We start from the raw sequence: 19678 nt of genomic DNA on the forward strand, positions 1-19678 counted from the left end.
TTAGATAGCAAATAATTGGTGAGACAAGGGCAGTTTTCAAGAGCTGGAGGCCAGCGTTGTACCTGCTCAGCACCCACTGTCAGGCCTAGGTCTCACCAGAGCTCTTGCCACCCAGCAGCTTGAGTATTCCTGCCAGGTTCCCCGAGCAGGGCTTCAAACTGAAAATGTCTCCAATGCACACAAACTAATTACCGACGCCTGCCCCTGGAGAGTGTGTGTGATTTGAGCTGCGAGCCCTGTATCTTGATCGTTCCCTGGGAAAGAAACAAAAACAGGCTTGTACCCGCAGTCCCCATGGACTTAGGAAGATGTGCGACTCAGGCTTGATTGCATTTCTCTGTCTGCCACTGTGATATTAAAAACCTTTAATAAACACATTTGGAGCACAGATTGATGTGCCTCTGCTAGGCTCACTTTGGGAGACAAGTGCTGAAGTTCACTGGGACGGCTGTTTCTTGCTGTAGCCCCAACATCGTCCGGTCCTGGCTGTGAGCTGGGCTAACACTGGGAATAACCAGTTTCCCAAGGAATAATTTATTGGACCTTAATGCTAAGGCTGGCCAGGAGGAGATCAGGCTGTTCTGTGGCAAACCTCCATGCTTCAACGCTTCTGAGCCCTTAGGAGAGATAGATAGGTAGATAGATAGATAGATAGATAGATAGGTAGATAGATAGGTAGATAGATAGGTAGATAGATAGGTAGATAGATAGATAGATATTTTTCCCCATTCAGAATGGGGCTGTGTTGATCTGCCTGTCTTGTGCATCACAACAGTTATGTTTTGCAATTTAGTGGTTTTCTTTTTTTTTTGGATGTCTTTCTGATCAGAAATGACAAAAGCCTCCTCATGGCACCCTACAACCTTCTCACTGAAGTGCAGACACCCTGGGAAGGTTTTGGCTTGAGCAAAGCACACCCTTCTGATGGGAACTCATTAGCTGCTGCTTTTTCTTTCCTCCCTCCTCTCTTCCTTGCTAGAATAAAGTGGTTTGCATCATTTTTCCCCTTGTTTCAGCCAACATACATGTTTGTTTCTCCTTAATTACCTGGGTGTCAATGGGGTGCTTCATCACTGTCTCTCCTCAGCCGGTTCCTTTTCATTTCAATATGGAGCAGATAATCAGAAGCTTCAATTGCAAATTCTGCAAAATCCTTCAGACTTGAAACTGGAAAGTAACCCAAAAATGACCTTGAGATGACTTTCTGTGTCCGTGGAAATTAAAATTATCTGGACTGATTTGACTGGCCTGAGGGGAGGAAGGTATTTAAAAAAAAAAATAAATTGACAAATGAGCCAGGAAAGTTTCGAGTGTCTCAGGTGAATGAGAACATTAGAATATGTATTAGTTATAAATGCTCTAGTGCAGGGTGTCTGAAATTGTTATAGGAAAATAATCTGTGTGTATGCATGAGGAATGCGTGTGAGATGAGCATGACTGTGGTAGGAATGTGACCCTGGGAGCTGATATTCCTGCAGCTGGGAGAGAGCAGAAGCCCAGCATTCTGCGCTCACTTACTGGGAAGCTCGAGTGAGTTAGCTCACTCTCCTGCACTTTGCTGTCTGTATGAAGATTTATTTTGGTGGTGCTGGCAGCTCCGCTTGAGCTTGACCCTCACTTTTGCTGTGTATTGCACAAACGTGGAGAACTGCAGGGGTCTGCAGCTGGCAGAGTGAGGGGACGTGGCGTACTCTGGTAGGTGTGAAGCACAAAATGGCTTGTGCAAGGTTGTGTAGGCTGGTCCTCATGGAGGCTGTGCTTCAATCCAGATCCCCTGAGCTGCCGCTGCTGCATCTCACCCATGAGACATCTTCCATATGGACAAACAAGCTGACGGACACAGGAGGGAAGGTGGCTGGAGATGTGCATGGAGTTGATCCTCTTGGGATTTCCCAGGCCCTTGGCTTTTGCTTTGAGCAGCTGCATTCCCAGGGCAGTCACACACTGATGTGACACCATGAAATGTCACCCTTGCCCTCATGTCAAGGGGACTTGTGTCCCATGACAGCCTGGTAGAATAGCTGTCATCTTCTATCTACTGCTTGAGCTTGCTCCTTGTCTTAGCTGATGTCTGGGGAGGTGAAAGCAGACTAGATGAAGGCAAAGCAGCCAAAAGTATGTGTCTAGAGAAGGGGAGGTGTTGGGTGCATTGACTTGAAGGAACCTGCCACCTCACTGATGGTGAAGGTGCATTGGGGTTATGTGGCAACTCCCATTCCCTATCCCCCCTGCACTGCTCAGGGGGGAGGAGGTAGAAGAGTTGGGAATGAAGGAGCGCGAGAGCAGCTTGGTGGGTGTATGGCAGCAAGGTTAACCCCCCACGGGAGGCAAGAAACATGGGTGCAAGGATGAACTGTCACCCAGCCCAGGGCAGGGTGCCTATGTTGAGGTTCTGGCGGTTGCATGTTGGAGGCTGGTCCCAGTCTGGAGCTGCCAGAGAGGGGATCCCCGTGTTCTGCAGCATGAAGGGTCTGTGCTCTGTGATGGTCCAGCCCCTTGTTTGGTCTCCACAGCTGCTTTGTGTTTGCCTGTGGACTCATTTGTCGTTTCTGAGGTTGGGCAGCAGCATTATCTTGACAAGGGAGAGATATTTAGAGGTCTGTAATCCATGCTTGTCCATCCTAATTACTTCCCTTATCAGCCTTCAGGAGAGTAACTTTACAGTGGTAATTAGTCCCTTCAATCCCACCCTATCTTAATAATTAACACTGAGTTAGAATGGGAGGGGGGACTTTCTGGTTTCAGCTGAAAAGGTCCTTCTAGGGGGAGAGTGACATAAGATGTGTTAGCAGTCAAATGCAGCCTGTAGAGGACAGCCATGAGGATGGCACGGGGAGGCTGTGTGCTGAGAACCTGTGGGATGATAACAAGTAGCCAGCAATGTGAGCCAAAATTGTGTTTATATAGTGTAAGTTTGGATGTTTTATTAAAGGAAGCGCTTGGCAGGCGCCGGGGATGCGGTATCGGAGTGGTGAGCATCTGCGGTTTGCATGGGCTTCACCTGGAGCTCCGAGCATCCAGCTCTGCTGAAAATGAGCCCATTCATCATCTCTAGTGTTTGAGACACAGCACAAAAAGGGCAGTTTGACCTAATACTGCCCTGTAGCAGCTGCAATTACTGGAGTATAATTCATTTCAGATGGATCCAGAGATTTCTTTCCATTAACATCCAGAGTGAAAAAAAGAGCGAGTGGGCATGATTCTCAAGCCAGGCGATGATCAGCCTGACAGTCATCACAGGCAGGGGATAAGTTGCATTTTTTTGGAGGCAAAGGGCAGGATTAGACCTGGTGGGACTCCTGTGTGCTTCTCTGGGAAGACACTGGTTTTCATTTCTCGTGTCTAAATGAGGATCTTAACCCTGAGTACAGATAGCAATATAGTGTATGATAGCGTGTCAAGGGTGGCCACGGTGGCAAATCTCTTGCAGGAGAACTTAATTCTCAGCTTTTTCCAAGTAGAGTGGCTTTAGTTCATAAAGCTCAGATCTCTCTGGAGTAGTGTGTTGGGTTCAGTTATGTCCTTTCTCAGGAGGCGGCCAGCAGGAGAAGTTTGCAAGAGAGTGAAAAGTGGGGGCCCAGGAATTATTCCATTTTCATATAAATTTTAGGACATACTGCTGGTGTTAGTTTGGACACTCAGTGTTGCTCTAACTTGATCATTTGACTGTGCCTATTGAATTTTATGTTTCTTTGATATCAGTTAAGTCTCAATTCAATCTTGTTTTGTGCTGTTTAGAATGAAGCTGTTAATCAGCAAGGTGGGTCTGAGGAGCAGAAAGTGTTTTTGCATGCTATGCCAGTTCTGGGAATGAATGCAGCTGGGATACCACTGCTCCAGGGCTGACCTCCGTCTCTGAGGAGCCTGCAAGTAAATGTATGTAAAGAGAGGGATGGAATTGAAATCTTCTTTTACGCTGCTCCTTTCATTTTCAGACATCTTCTATCTAACCTGGCTCTGGGAAAAAACATCTTGGTTTTTATTACAAGCCCCAAAGGCTCATACTAATAGGTTGGTTTAGAGCTGACAGTAATACCTTCCAGAAAGCAAAACCATCTGAAGGCTGGACTCTTGCCACCACCTTCTCAGTATTCCTGTTGTCGCTGGTTTTTTTCACCTCTACCCCCAGTCTTTTCCCTTGTGCTGGAGCTCCAGAGCAGACCAACTTCTGCCAGGTCAGTCTGTCCAGGTTAACCATTGGACATGGCCAGGAGGGTCTCAGGTCCTGATTCAGCCCAGGGTTTTCAAGTAAGGGTGCAGGGATATGCAGGGGTAACCTGTCTGAAGAGCTTCCCTCTCTTCCTATGCCATTGACATGGAAAATATATTTTCCTTGGCTTCTCCCAAGATGAATTTGATCGCCACTGTACAGGCAGTGCCAGGAAGGTGTCAGGCTCTGATGGATGGACAGAGACACTAAGCTGTTGGGTAAGGATCCTGCTTGGTCATGCCCCTTGGCTCCCTGCACTGCCTCTGTGCTGGGGACACAGCTCCTCTGCGGTCCACGTTTCCCTTCCATCATCATCATGCTAAACTGAAGAGACAGCTCCATTCAATAATTCATAACCTTACACAGACTTTGTAATATTTAAAAGAGGGAAAAAAACCCTTTGGTTTTCCCTTCCTCTAGGCTGGAGGTAGAGGAGCAGAAGTGATGGAGGCTGTTGGGTTCCTTGGGCAATGCAGCGTGTCTGGCTGGATGCAGCAATGGATAGAAATGCCTCTTTGCAGCCAGATGCAGAGACTTTCAGAGCAGTAGGGATTTGGGGCAGGCAAAAGGCCTCTGAAGTTGTGAACGTGGTGCTGGTGAAGGCTTTGTGAGCGACCTGTGCAGGGGCCAGAAAGAAAGTGCTGGCTAGGATTTTACTGTTTTGTTTGGTTTTCAGTGTATTTAAATGATTCTGATACTCTAGTCTCCCTTTCAAATGGGATTTGACCATTCAGAAACTGTAATGTTGCTGAAGAACAGCAAAACTGGCTCTTAAGCAATCTTGTGATGAGTTTTGAACAGTTCCATTCCTATCTGTTTAACTTAGCCTCATGCAATGACTGTATAAACTATTCTGCTTCTTTTGACTATAAGGTAAGATTCTGAATTTATCCTCCACCTATCCAGGCTTATTTTCATTCTTGTACAGACTTTTCTGAAATCCGAATAGAGGGTGCTGTGCAAGTCCAAACTGTTTGATTGTTTAGAAGTCACTGGAGTATCTTGTGTTCATTATTTTAACAATTGGGGAGAGGGTTTTATTTTCTCCAGAATCATAAACACAATCTTCAGTGTGTTTTATGAAAACAATAAAGCTAAACTCTAATAACCACACATTTTCCTTGCTTTATGTGCACACATCCTTGGGGAACAGGGCCTCAAGGACTCGTCTTGCTCTGCTTTTAACAGAGTTTTAATGCGCTCAAGTTGGTAAGTGGTGAAGAGCTAGATTATGAATTTGCTTTGGTACCTAAAGGAATTTTCTTTGCCTTGAAAAATGCTCAAGGTGAGCAAAAAAGGCACCTCTGGAAGTTAAAGCCAGTGACGCAACACAAAGATTTTAGATCTGTGATCCGAAAATCGGGCTTCATTTAAATGATGTATATTGCAAACTCCTCTGTATGAGGACTGAGGACTAATTAGCTTTCTTGCATCTCTTTCCTGCCCTGTGAATAATACTGTTTTCTTTTAGAAGAGATCTGAGGCTCTCAGAGGTAATTTATAAAGGAGGATACTCTGCTACAAATGAAGAACCAAAGCGGGGAGATGAAGGGACTCAGTTCCTAAAGTATTTAGCCACCTAATGGAATTTTTATTTTTGAGTGCAGAAGTAGGTTAGGGCCCAAGCTCTGTCTGTGGTGAGTTCTCAATCAAAAAAAATCACTAACGAGATAGTTTTCATCCAGAAGTGTTGAGAAATGCAAAATACCATGGAGATGCTCCAGTTTTCAACACTTTTCAGGAGGTGGGGGTGAGAAAATCCCATCTTTTGGCTTTTCTTCAGAGACCGTGTGACCAGGTGGGTAGGTGGTCCATGTGTGCTGTGGTCACCCTGGGACAGCAGTGGCCATGGTCTTGGCCAGGCCATGCCTGGTGCTTGTTCCTTCACCCTTTGGTTGAAACCTACATTCACTGCTTCTGGAGAGGATAGATGGAGAGGTTATTTCCCCCCCTCCCTCATGGGGAGACTTCCATATGGTCTTTTTTTTCCGTCACAGACCAGGATAAGGTTCAGATTGTCAGAAAAGCCTCTTAGATCTTCATGGGAGCAGCTTCTTTGTTTGATTTCAGTGTGGTGCGAGTTGGACAGCAGGCTGTGCCTCTGCCTTCCAGAAGCCCCAACAGGGCCAAGCAGATCCATAAATATTGGAATTTATGTATTTCTCTGGGGTGAGTGGCAGAGCCAAGGGTTGAACCAGGGGGCTCTGCAGTCTCTGCTCAGTGTGGCAGAGATGGGCACTGTAAAGATCTCCAGGCTCATCCTTGCAAGCACCATGTGCTAGGATTAGGAACACTACTGTGGGGGTCATCAGGAGAGAGGATCTATGTTTGTAGATCCCAAAGCCTCAACACCAAAGGGCTGAAGGAAGGTGGACCTGTACACCCAGTGCACAAATGATCTTGGGAGGTGGAAAGTTGGCAGGGAGGAAAGAGGAGGAAATGTAAGGTGTTGCTGCTGCTGACAGGCAGAAGACAGTATATAGATGCAGACAATGCCTCCTTTATTGGGAGGTGATTGCTTTGAGCCAGCACTGTGAGTGGACAGGCTATGGGCCCCATGCTTACGGTCCTGGGCAGCAGGAGTTAACTAGCGTGGGCTTTAACATGGCAGGGCTGCTCAGCACCATTGCCTTTTCAAGCTAACGTGGAGTTCTCGCGTCCAAAGTCCTTTGATGCTTGTCTGAGAGTATCAGGGCTCTCTGGTTTCCAAAAGGAGCTCTCCGCAGAAGAGTGATAAATGTGTTTAATTTTTGCAGAGCTTGTAGCCTCGTTTTATCCCAAGATCCGTCTCTTGAGGTTTTATTAGCTGATGGTGTCTGTAGGAAAAAGTCAAAGCGACTAGACAGGAACAGCCATGGAATTGATGTAAGAAGCAAGAGCATGTTTTGGAGATAATGTTTCTCATTCTCACAGTTGCTACGTGCTGAGTTTAGGCAGTGCATTTCCAGTTCTGCCATAGTTTTACAGCTGCTGCCTGACAAATATTCCTCCGACTTGCCTCCTGCTTAGGCAGAGAGTGAGTAGCACACTCTGGTCGTGATGGGTCCCCTTCTCTGGTCCATGGGCGAGTCCCTGCTGGGTTGGAGCACAGGGACCAGTGACAAGACAGGTGACAAATGCCCTCCTCCCCTGTGTGAGGCTCTGATAAACCTGGCGCGGAGGAAAGCTTGGCTTGGCTTGCTGGAAGCTCCAGGTGGCAGGAGGGCCCCGTCTGCTCTGGGTGAGCTGGCGTGGGGACATGATCACCCTGCCTTTGAATCTGGGAGAGAGACAATTTGCAAACATGTGTTGATGCATTCCCGTAGGAAGCTAGGCACTAAATCATCACCTTGCAGCTTGCATGCAGATTCATCCAGGGAACCTATTTAATTAGGGGATAAATTTAGAAATCAATTATTATTTGCAGAAACAGTTTCTTTCCCTCTAATGAGGCTGCAAGGATTCATCCCCCTCTGCCTCTTTCCCATGACCTTTGTGTATGCAGATCAAGGGTGGAAATACTCCATGTCTCCCCTTTCTCAGTGTAGGTGGCCCTTTCTGGGCAGCTGCCATACAGCTTTCCCTGAGACTCTGTTAGGACGGCAAATGGGGGTACAGCCACAAAACCGTGCTGCGTTTGGATCTAATGGTGTGCTAATGATGGGGGCACCAGGTCCACTGTTAACGGGGACGTGGATTAGCCTTTCCTAATGGGGTAGGGGATGGGAAGTGGTCTGAACTTGATGGGAGGGGGAAAATAAGGGTGAAGGGCTGGAATGGGGTGGAAGGCCTGTCGTTAATGATGGGAGGGAAGGATGGGGGGCAGGAAGAGCCTCATGAAACATTTCCATTGTTGGAAAATTCAGGGCAACCTGTCTGGGGAAGGAGTGGGACCGTATGGGGTGTCGTGGGTTGATGGTGAGTTGGCATATGTCCTGCAAAGCTGAGTTAGGGCTGCAGTGGCAGCACAGCTGGCCCTCCTCTGCCTGTTTGGAAAGATGTGGCACTGGTGGGCTTGAGCTACCACCAGAGCTGGAGGAACTTCTGGGCAAGCACAGTGGCTGGAGACCTCCCCGTGCCTGGCTCAGGCTGGGACCCACGCGGCATCGCACCCTGGCACCATCGCAGACATTTCCCTGACCCCTGCCAAGGGCTGGCACCCCCCAAATTGTAACAGGGTGTTGTAACAGCCTGGCCACCCCTGGCAGCATGCAGGGTTTTCTAGCGACCCAGAATTGCTCTCATATTGCAGCAGGTGAAGCACTTGTTGCGTGACGTGGCTGGCACACCTGTGACTGCTTGTGTGGCTGGAGAGAGGGACCCTGCTTGTGCCAAGCTGGGCTGTGGAGACATTGCTGCTTTGGGCTTCGGTCTCTGCCACTTCGTTGCTTCTACACTCTGACAAATTGCTTAGCTTCTCTTTTGCCTTACTTACTTTTAAATGGGGAAAAATTATTTTGCCTACAGGCTCCAAAAAGCTTTAATATATATGGTCGCTTTTATTGTTTTGGATTTTAATGTCTCCTCATCTTACGATGCCATTCTGAGCTCTCCAGTGACTTCCCCGTGCTCTTAGATCAGCTGCTTTAAGTCCAGTTCATTTCAGCTCGAGTCAGTCCAGAGAGAGGTGAGGATTTTCACAGCTACGTCTCTGTAAACCCTTTTGCTTCTGGCAGCCTGATGGTTTGCAGCCACCCACCACAGCCCTTTGCTCTGGGGCTGAGGCTGCCCAGGTCGTCTGTCCTGCTCAGGGGGGGTCTGGCACCCCGGGATGGCATCCTCCGGGAGCAGCAGGCTGCTCTTGCATAGCCCTCGCTGTGCTTCTCTCCTTTCCTGCAGAAACCCAGTGGTGCTTGGCCAACGGGAGGCTGTCGATGTGTCCTGGGCTGGTGGCATCCCTCTGGGTGCAGGGGTAGATAAACATGAGAGGTTCTCCTGGGTTAAGGTGTGTAATACTCTTAGAGAGAAGTGAATTTTCTGTGAGGTTGTAAGAACTTGTTTCTGTAAGAGCTGAATTTGGGGTTTGTGTGTAGCCAAGACAGAACCTGGATACTTGGGTGGTTCATTAGGTACCTGGGAGGCTCGGGGACACTGAAGGCTTTCCAGGGAGCAAGCATTCAAAAGTGACTCCCAGGAAAGAGATAAGACTCTTAATCCTTTTTAACCACTGTGTATGTATGCCTTGACAGCAAGGGAAGGGATTTGCTTAGTTTAGGAGCCCTGTCATGATGCACATGGAGGGGCTCCAGCAAATGTTCAGTCCTGGTAACTGATATTTTTGGCTTTTTGGGCAAGGATGTGCCCAGAATTTTCAGGCTACTTGGCTTCTGATGCAGCCACCTGGTGCTCCAGGTGACACATAGGCTGAAGAGCCCAAGTTATCCACTACCTGTTTTTTTCCTGAAAATGCCCAGCCAGCAGCCAGCTCCTCCACTTTGCACTGCTGGCTCCTTCTCCTTGGAAAAGGATGTCCATCTCTCAGGAGGTAGAACCATCCTAGTGTTTGTCTCTCTAAAGGCAGAAAGGCCTCCTCTTTCCTTCCCTGCTTTCTTCTTCTCTGCCCATTCCATCCCTGTACGTGGGGAGTTTCTGCTGGGACCCCCCAGTGCTCAAGAGCTTATTGGGAGGGGAGGTCCATGGAGGAACCATGCTAGAAAAATTACTTTGCTTCACAGTTTGATCAGTGCCCTGAGCTATCAAACTACCTTATCATTTTAAGAGGTATGTTTCCCAAAGAGAGACATTTAAAAATGCACAGAGGTTATAAAGCACTTGGCTAGTTTTAATCAAGCTCTGAGCGATGCTTACCCCTTGAGGCCGGCACCGTTCACTTGCTCCCCAGCGCACGCTGTGCAGAACGGCAGATGCTATAAAATGAACATAGTGCTCTGCTTTGTTGTGAAGTCTGCCTGGCTTTGCAACGCTCTTCCAGTAACCTGAATAGGTCACGTTGTCCTTCTGCTCCTGTTGCAGCTTGTGGGGAAGAGAAGCACGGTCCCCGCTGCCTGGTCTGTCCCTTCGCCTGTGTGACAGTCCTCCTCTGCCCCTCAGTGCCCATCCTGCTGTGCCGGGCTGCCCTCTGCCCTGCTCCACTCCCAGCCCTCAACTCCTGCAGACACTCCCAAGTCAAAGAAAAAGTTTCAATCACCACTCTCACCCTGCATAGGGAAGAGACTGTAGGGGTAGTTATCCAAAAATTGTTTTTCTTTGCACAAGCCTCATCTAGTGTTGTAATGACTCCTGGGCCTGCTCAGCTGCCATGGCTTCTGTTTGAGGTGCTGCTGGCTGTGCTGGAATAAGGCATCACCACCCCAGCCTCACTAGCTAATGCCTGTGTCAAGGGAAAGAAAGCAGGAGGGATGTGAGCAGGCTGGAGCTGACTGAGCACCTTCTCTCGTTTGCTGTGGGACTTGAGTTAAAATATCAGCAGAACCCACCCGGCCCTGTCTCCACGTGCCAGCGTGTGCTGCCCACTCGGGGACCATGTGCTGTCACTGCAGGTGATGCATGGTGCCTTGCCTGCACGGCTGCCTCCCTCGTGCTCCCTTAGTTTCTGTGAAAAATCAAGCAAGTGGTTATCTCACACAGCAGCTCTTGCACAGTAGCCTCTGGTTGTGTCATTAGACATTTCAGATCCGTTCAGGCTCCAAGCGAAGCTCCAGTGTCACTGTGCAGGCAATGATGTGCGGTGGTAGGCAATGGCACCTCCAAGCACCAGCACCTCTTCTTAGCTGAACTGTGTCTGGGTTTGAGGATTAAACAGGGCCTTTTTTCTTGCCCACATACCTAATGAAGGCTTTCAAAGTTTGTTCCCCTGGATGTGCGTAGAAATAGACCCTCTAGTGCTTGTAGTGGTCCTGCAGAAGCCCAGCCGGGGTTTTCAGATGTTCTGGAGTCCCATGCAGGATGCGACAGTGATGGAGGGATGTCCCATGCAGCAGTGGATGCAGGCTGTCACCCAGAGCCCGGCAGACCAGGTCCCTGCAGGGCTTAGGGCTGAGCAGAGGTGCCTGCCCTGATGCAGCACATCTGCTGATCCCCTGCACATCACTGAATTTTCCGAGCCAGGACTTCCCTACTGTCTTTATGAAAACCTGCCTCATTTAATCCATCCTTGAACTAGCAACAGGCCAGGGCTGGCAGTGTTGTGTGCTCATTACCCACAGAAAAGCTTCCTCTTCAAAGACACTGGTTCTATTAATAGTTGGACCATCAAAAACTGGTGCTTATGCCTTTCAGATAGACTTTTTTCTCCCCATTTATCAGGTCTCTGTCTTGTTGGTTTTGAGTATCTGGAGTAAGTGGGGAACAGAAGACTTTTGCAGCTTTCCTCATTCATCTCTACAGCAGCAGCTTCTATGGTTTGGCAGCTCTTTCTCCTGTGACAGGAGGAAAGACTTGGCTCTTCCTTCTTTCTCACTTCTTCAGGTGCTTCTTCAAAACTGAGCCCTGTGTCTCTCTTGGGTGAGCCAGGAGGCTCCAGAGAAATGGCAAAGCTTGAGCTTTTCAGTAAAACCCTGAAGCACCTCCAAAGCAAACTCCCGTGACTTAATTGAGGGATTGGGGAAGGAGGGAGGGCAGCTAAACAAAACCTGTGCGTCGAGGCACCATGTTCACACCCATCCCTCTTACAAGCCTGGCCCTTCCTATCTGCAGGATATGAAAGAGAGGCTGTAATGCTTAAAGTCATTTTCCTTTGCCTTTTTTTGGGGCAAAGGCTGCATCAGCTGGGTGGATGGCACTGTTGAGGGGCTGCGGCTGAGCCCCCCCCAGGGCTGCTCCAAGCCAGGATGTCTCATCTCTCTGAGGAAGCTGCACCCAGGAGCGCTCTGCCGCCTGTTCTTCCAGACCTGGCATTTCTCGTTCAAACTGAGATGACCCTTCGTGTTGAGCTGTGTGTGAGTAATTTCTATTGGATTGGCTTAATGTGGAGTAGCACCGTCTGCCTGTATGCAGTTGGCTTCCACTGCTGGTCAATGGGAGCCTCTGCTGACAAGTAAAAATGGAATTGAATGGAAGGGAATTGAAAGTCAAAAGGGCCCTGTAATAATTTTAGAGTGCCTGAGGCGCCACGCTGAAGCCCTGGCATTATAAATAAGGGTAATGTACTAGAGTCTGAATTGCAATCAAAGCAGCTCTAAGAACGTGGAGCATGTGCTGAGCTTCTTTAAGGTGCGTAGAGTCAGATTATGATCTGTAGGCAGTGCAGGCAAATCAATATCCTCTCACTGATGTATATAGGGACCTTAAAGCCTGCGATTAGAAAGGCTGAAGGGATGTGGGGATGGTGCAGAGGGCTCCAGAGCCAGGAGTGATAGAGCTGTATTGGAGCAGCCTGACTCTCCGGTTGTCTTGAAGTGTTTCCAGGGGCTGAACCATGGAAGGAGCTGACTGTCCTCCCTGCTCACCCCCGTCTCCTCTCCTGGATCATCTGTGTGGTGATGCAGGCTGCTGAACTCTTCCTGCATTTCACAATAATTACATCTATGTAAAGTGCTATATTTAAAAAAAGCCAACCCCAAAAACATGCTTATCAATAAGGTTGGTGGGAAGACAGGAAGAATCCCAGTGTCCTGGCTGAGTTCACTGTTCCTGACATTAACTGGTGTAAATCCAGTACCATCACTGGGCTCTTGAGTGTGACACCAGCTCATGGCAAATTGCATGGCCTGCCCCAGAAGGGCTGGAGCAGAGTTGGAGGATCGGGCAGGGGAGTGTAAGGATTGATGTTGGTGCCTGCTGCAGCTGGGTATATGCTGTGGGTCACCCTAGGGACAGCTGGTACAATTGCGTGGCTCTAATAGCTCGATGGTGAAAGGCGATGGCAGCGAGGAGAGCCCTTCCTGATTGGGACTCACTGATATCAAGTGCCGGTGGCTGAATTTACCGGCTCAGTGCATTTATTCCCTCACATCCCTCTCAGACACTGCGCGTGTCCTACTTTGTGCCATGTGCAGGATGACAATCCCTTTTTCTGCAAAGGTGAATGGGCTTGGGAAGAGCACCAGCTGAAGGGGTGCCTGCGTTGTGCGTGCAGACGTACTGACAAATGATTCTCCCGCCAAACTGCAGCTGGTGGGGAGAGTTTTACTGATAAAGGGGTGTAAATCTTCAGGCCCACAAGCTGAGATGTATGTGGTAGGCTTCCAGCTCTTTCAGAAACAACGGATGCTGGTGTTTGTGAGGGAAGAGCTGCTGGGGTGATTGGGGCTCCTCGCTGTTGCCAAAAGCATTGACAAGCTCAGCCTGGGAGTCACCCCTGCACAGGGCAGAGTCTGTGCAAAGCCCTTCCTAGTGTTTTCTAAAAAGTCTCTAGGAAGGCATTTTGGCCAAGGCACTGTGAAGCTGGGAGCAACACCTGGTCACAGCTTTCTGTACCTGTGATGCCATACCGGCGCTGTGGGATGGGGCTGTGTGCTAGCTGGGTCTGAAGGTTGCATGTCCTGGGGCTGCACAGAGGCGTGTTGTCTGCTCACAGCAGTGACAGAGCAGGTGTTGGTGGTGTTGTGCTGGTCGTGTGTCTGTCACCTGCCTTCGACGGTGCAGAGGGTGAGGTGGTACTGATGATGCTGTCCCTGGCAGTGGAGGGGGTTGCTCTGCCCCAAGGCTGCCCCGTGACTGCCCTTGCCCTTGCGCCTCTCCAGCTTGGCTGTGGGGAGAGGCAGGCTCTCCATCTGAACTGAGGAGGCTTCCTCATTTCTTGAGTTCCTGCTTACCTTTGGATCTGCCCTCACCTTCAGTCATGTTGCTCTGGTTGTTAGGGACCCTTCTGTGGCAGCTCAGCTCTTACCACATCTATGTGGTCTTTGAGGTAGCTGGTCCCAGTAGCATGCCTGTAAACCTGGATTCTTGTTCTCCTTCCCGGCAGCTTGAGCAAAGCCTAAACAGCCAAACCCACTTCACTGCAAATCCCATCTTGCCCTGGGGTACCTGACATTTTCCCTGTCCAAAGTCAGGCGTGCAATGCTGCTCGCAGAGCAAACGAGATGCAGAGAGGGTGTCCCAGCCTGCCCACAGTGTTGGTGGGGTGCTCCGTGGACCACCCCAAGGGCAAAGCTCCCTGCAGCCCTCCTCCATCCAGCACCATCCCTGGACACGCAGCGTGTCCCAGCAGACACACGCATGCTGAAGCCGCTCCTGAAATGCCCAGCAGGTGCAGCACTGTGTTCCTCACAGATGAGAGACTTTGAAAAGAGATGATCAGAGGGAGCTTGTAATCTTTTTTTTCCCCTCTTCTTAAACTTCTGAGCTTCTCTATTACTTTTTACGATGTGCAGCTGCATTTGTTTGTTGCCCTGGGGAGTATTGCTGGGGGAGCAGGGGCATAGATGCAGAAGGGAAGGAAGTTAAAAAATGAGCAGAGGGGAAGGAGGAGGGGAGAAAAAAAAAAGAACTGAACTAATAATTGGGCTAAAAAACCCCACCACATATTGCCACCAAAAGACCCAAACCCTTAGAACTGTTAGGGCCTGTTTGACAGCAGAATAGTCCCCTGGGGAGCATGGGGGAAGCCCCATTACTCGAGTCGTTTTGGAGCTAGTCTGCACAGAGCGCGATAATCTATTCTGCAGGGAGCAATCCTGTGCTGGCAAGGGCACTGGGGAGAGCTCTCTGTTTATGACTTTCTGCATAAATTTGGTTTATTAGCATAAGTGGTAGCTAGCACCGAAGAATCTATAAACTAACACTTCACCGAAGGTTGGCGCCTCTGGAGAACATTAACTCAGGAGAGCCCCTGGACTAATAGCGGGAGAAATGGGGTTTCAGGATTAGGGGTGAAGCATGGGCATGAAGAGGATGACGCAGTCGTCAGTGCTGGCTTTTTGTGTGAGATGGGATCATGTTTCTGAGCCTGCCGTGAAAGGAAATATAATCGCTAAACAGATCTCCAGCTATTCCTCTGCCGGCAGATTAAGAGGATGAGTTGTGCAGGTGAGCTGATGAAGTCTGGCTGCAGGGTGCAGATCCTGCTGGGATGAAGCAGGTGGTGAGGAGAAAGGCAGAAGGAGCCTGGATCTGTGCACTGGAAGTTACTCACAGGCTTCTCAGGCATCACACCAAGGATTTGGTCCTTATAGTAAAAGTTGTCCAGCAGGTCCCAGGGTCTGAGCAGCGCTGGGGAGCGGAGAGGAGGGGAAGCGCAGGGAGGGTTTGGTTATCTGGGGGTGGGGAATCACGCAGGGATGAACTGCTGTAAGCAAAATGGCTTATTTTAATAATGACCTTCAAGAATTAAATAAAAATACAATAATCACGGTAGATTAGCAGGAACAAGCCAATTAAATACAAAACAGGCTTTGTAAAACGCCATGACAGATAAGGCAGGGCTGCAACCTCCGGAATAACTGATGAATGTTGAAGCATTGCGTAAGGTCGTGGGGGGGGGGGCTGGGGGAGCTGGTGAATATTTCAAGCCTGGCAGCCTGCCCCAGAGATGGCAGAGGTGAAATGGCTATCTCTGCCTGCTCTCTGCCTTCAGTAAAACAGAGTGGGAGGGGGTGGAGAGGAGGGAGGAGGTGGGTAGGGCAGCCAGGAGCCTGAAGGCACGGAGTAACAATCCTCCAACTTTAATATCTGCTGTTGCATTTTATATTCATCATGTCAGCATAATCTGCTTTTATGGGAATCGTCTTGGTTCCCAACCAAATGCATTTAGGTCCTTTTGCTTTTAAGTTTGATTGTAATACAAGCTGAAGACTTCAATGAAATGTTTATATGTAAGGGTTGTGGCAACAGTGAAAGGAAAAATGGAATTAAGAGAATCAGTTGGGAGGGATCTTGCTGCAGTTGCTGCAGTCCTCTGCCTGCCCCTGTGTTGTCCTGGGTGAGTGACCTGGTGGGCATGAGCCCAGCTCAGGGTCTGGGCTCCAGGAATGGTTTTGTTTGGATCGCTTGTTTGATTTCTAAGGAAAACATGGTAATTGTATTTTTCTGGAGACCCAGAACTTGAAGAAGGGCAGAAAAAGAGGAAGTGCTTTCTGTGCCCTTTCTTTAAATTCAGACCATGGTCAGGGGATGGGGGAGGTGGTGCTGCCTGTGGGCTCAGCTGAGCAGTGTGGTGGGAGATGAAGGGCAGGTGTGATGAGTTGGGGGCAGACGGTCCGGTGAGGCTGGAGAGGAGACGCCTCTGCTCTGGGATGGAGAAATACACTTGCCTGTGGGCTTTGTATGGGGAGGAGGGGTCTGGCTGGCTGCTGTGGGGAAGGAGGACCCTCGTCATCCCTTCTTTGCTGGTCTCTGTTGGGTGCAGTGAGCAGGTAGGAAGATAGCGTGACAGATATTTTGTGATCTGTTTGACTGTTTTACTCAGTATTTTACCCACGAAGCTGTGTTTGAACCCTGTCTGAGAACTCCCCATCTGCTAGATGCCAAGATTTTAAATAGCTATTGCCTACAAGTGCTTTTCCATTGCTGCCCGTTTAAAACCTTAACTGTATCTCATTCTGTTTTGGTGCAGGAATACCCTTAATTTGTTCCAAAAGCATTTGAAAGCTCTGATAACAGGCAATCTTGCTGCAGACTATTGCATCCTTTCTGATGGACGGGCTATCGCTCCTGTAACTACCGTGTAGATAGTGGAGTGACAGTGTGTGTCCAGTGAAACACAGGCAGTATAATATTCATGTCAAGTATATGAGGCCAAGAAACTTTCCTGTGTTTAGATATTGAAGGGTTCAGCAGCTAACAGGGCTTGAAAAGGCTTTTATTTTTTTTTGTGAGAAGCAAATCTGATTGAAGGCTCATGATGTCCTGGCAATGCTGTGAGTAGTAATGGCCAGGTTTCCTGCAACACGGGCTGCGGGGGTGAAGAACATACAGGTATTTATAAATGTATGGTAAATGGTACCCAGGCTTGGCAAGCCAGCTTTCATCAGAAATTGCCTCGCTGCTGGGTTTGCTTAAAATTGTGAAACGAATGTTAAATTGAAGTTTCTACTTTTGGAAGAGACCTTTTGAAAATGAAACAGGCTTATCTTCAGTCTAGGCTAAAATCCAAAAAATTGCCTGTATCTCAGAACTCTGCAGAAATGTTCTCTGTGATCCTTTTAAACATCCCATTCAAAAATGTATGTGCAAGGGAAAAAAACTGGGGAAACATTGACCCTGGAGGCTTTTTCCCTAATGTGATGTAGCCTTTGGGAGCCATAGCAGTGGGGTTCTGGTGGCACCCGCATCAGGTCTGTGCTGCGGGCTGGGCAATATAACCTCCTTGGCTGAGCTCTTCTGGAAAGGGCTGTCTGCTGCGGGGATGTGTGTGATGAGTGTGCAATGCTGTAAATCATCCTCTCCTACAGGTGATTGTCCCTCTGAACAGAACTAAGATAGCTTTGCATGAACAGAGTCCTGTCTCTTGATGCTTCTGTGCTGTCCCATGGGCTGTTTGCCTTGTGGAAGAGCTTGTGATATCTATCCCAAAGCTGGGTGAGTGCTTTTGCTCCTGCAAGTAGCATTTGTTGCAACTTTAATTAGACAAGGAGATGCTTTTCAGTACAGACCTTTGAAGTATTGCTAGGAAGACGACTGCAATTAAGCAGCCCTGATACTCCTCTCGCTTTGTTCTTACTTTTACCACTCTAAGAAACCTTCTCCTTTAGCCTCTTTGGAGGTGAGAGACACAAGACTCACTTCATTAGATTTCCAGGTCTTGTGCAGGCTGCTGTCTTGGCAGGGCTGGCCTGATTTACAAGGTAAAGAGTACAAGCAGCACCTCTTGCTACTGATTTGCTTCAGCAAAAGACTGTTTATATTAAAGGAGGGAAGAGATTATTAGGAGCGATCTCACTGCAGTGACAGGGAGTTCATGTGTCCCCTCCAACGTGCAAGTGTGGGCTCTTGCTGGATCCCATGCATGGTCAGAAGTTGTTTAGTTTTTCTCTTTTGAGTGCTCAGATGCGCCCAGAGATTGGTGATAATGACCGGCACTGTGCTGGGGAGGCAGCGATAATGAGCACAGCCCTCCAATTAGATTCAGGTGACAGTGCAGCTGCCTCAGGTATGTCAGTAGTGTAATTAGTGAGGTGCTGAATCAGGGAGTTGGCAGTAACGGGGTAACCTTGTCCATGCCCTCAGCTGGGTTGTGCGGTGAGGGGAGATCCTGCAGGACCAGGGGTGTGACGGGGACTTCTCTGTGGGCAGGGGGTGGCTGGCTCCGTTCTAACCCATGTTGGAAAGGGAGGAGCTTGCTGCTGGAGAATATACTGATTTTAGGGGTAAGAAAAATTGTTTCTGAAGGATTGAGAGGGTTTTTTTGCTGGGCTGGAATGTGGGTCTGTAGAAGTGGAAAAGTGCCTGGTCTTCTAGCCCGTGTGGCTGCTCATGAGCCAGCACCCAAGTGTCTTGAAGCATCTTGTCTTGAAAGGGGTGGGTAACTCCTCAGGACAGCTTCAGCCAGGCTTGCTCCTTCCTTTGTCTCCGCTGCGAGCTGGAACTGGATGTGCTTCTGTCCAGCTGGGTTCATGAAAATGAAAGTCAAAATGCCACTTTCATTCCCTGGACACTTTGCCTGCAGGGGAACAAGCCCTGTCCTCCCCGCTGACCCTCATGTGGGTAATGCTCTTTGGCCAAGGTGTGGAGAAGGACCTTGCTGTGATGCCAGGGGAACCTGAACTCATGCTGTTGGCCTTTCTGGAGCAGACATGCCATGCAGGCTGTACACAGCCTGTTACACCTGATTGCTCTTCCCGAATAGGAGAGAATTGGATTTGGATCACAAAGCGGGTGATTGCTGAAGCCGTGGGCCCAGTGACTAAGAGGACCTGACTTCCTTCCCATTGCTTATATTGCAAATGGAAAAACAAACACAAAAAAAAGAGGTGGTGGAAGGAGAAATATTTTGGCTCATTTTGTGCTAGTATTTTTTTTTCGCTTTTGATTCGGCTGCCAAACTGCCAAAGCAGTTCTTTGCAGAGCTCTGTTTAAAACTTGATGGGCAGCTGTGGAGCTGTCAGCGCCCCTGCCTGTGTCTGCTGCTGCCGGGCTGAGGCAGGAGCTGCTGCCGAGGCTCTGTCTGTGACAGAGGCTGCAGATCAGGGGCTGTGCTGTTGGTTACATGGTGCCTGGATTGTCCAAGCCCCTTATTAGTCAGGTGTGGTGCCCTAAATCAGGGGAAGCTGCCACAGTGGATGTGTGTGCTGGGATGCTGTAATTCTGGCTCCCAGGGTGCTTATGCTGTAAATCAGGATCAGGTGGATGTAAAACTAACAGGAGGCTGCAGAAGACAACTGACAGACATGCAACCCCAATGTCAATAGATATTTGTCAAGTCTTGTGCTTATCTCTTCTTGCTGGTGCTCATTAGTCTGTGCTGGGAATGTCCCTGTTAAATACAGCTGTAGTGCTACCTCGCAACCTGGGGGAAGGTTTCTGTTGTAAATGCCAGTAGAGCATGTGCTGGTGTCTGTGTTTTGGCTTGCTTGGCACCAAGTGTCCTCCCTCTGCCCTGTGCTGAGCGGCAAACCTCCCTCGGGCTTGGCTGCAGATCTCTAGGAG

The 19678-nt window shown here is 49.1% G+C and overlaps 1 protein-coding gene across 4 annotated transcripts in view; it reads left to right on the forward strand.

Annotated features, from left to right (window-relative positions):
• ASTN2 (astrotactin 2) overlaps positions 1–19678 on the forward strand; it is a 360934-nt gene that overhangs the window by 36523 nt on the left and 304733 nt on the right. The gene's annotated exons all lie outside the window — the stretch shown is intronic.

This window comes from Athene noctua, chromosome 20, assembly GCF_965140245.1.
Source record: "Athene noctua chromosome 20, bAthNoc1.hap1.1, whole genome shotgun sequence".
Classification (NCBI taxonomy): domain Eukaryota; kingdom Metazoa; phylum Chordata; class Aves; order Strigiformes; family Strigidae; genus Athene; species Athene noctua.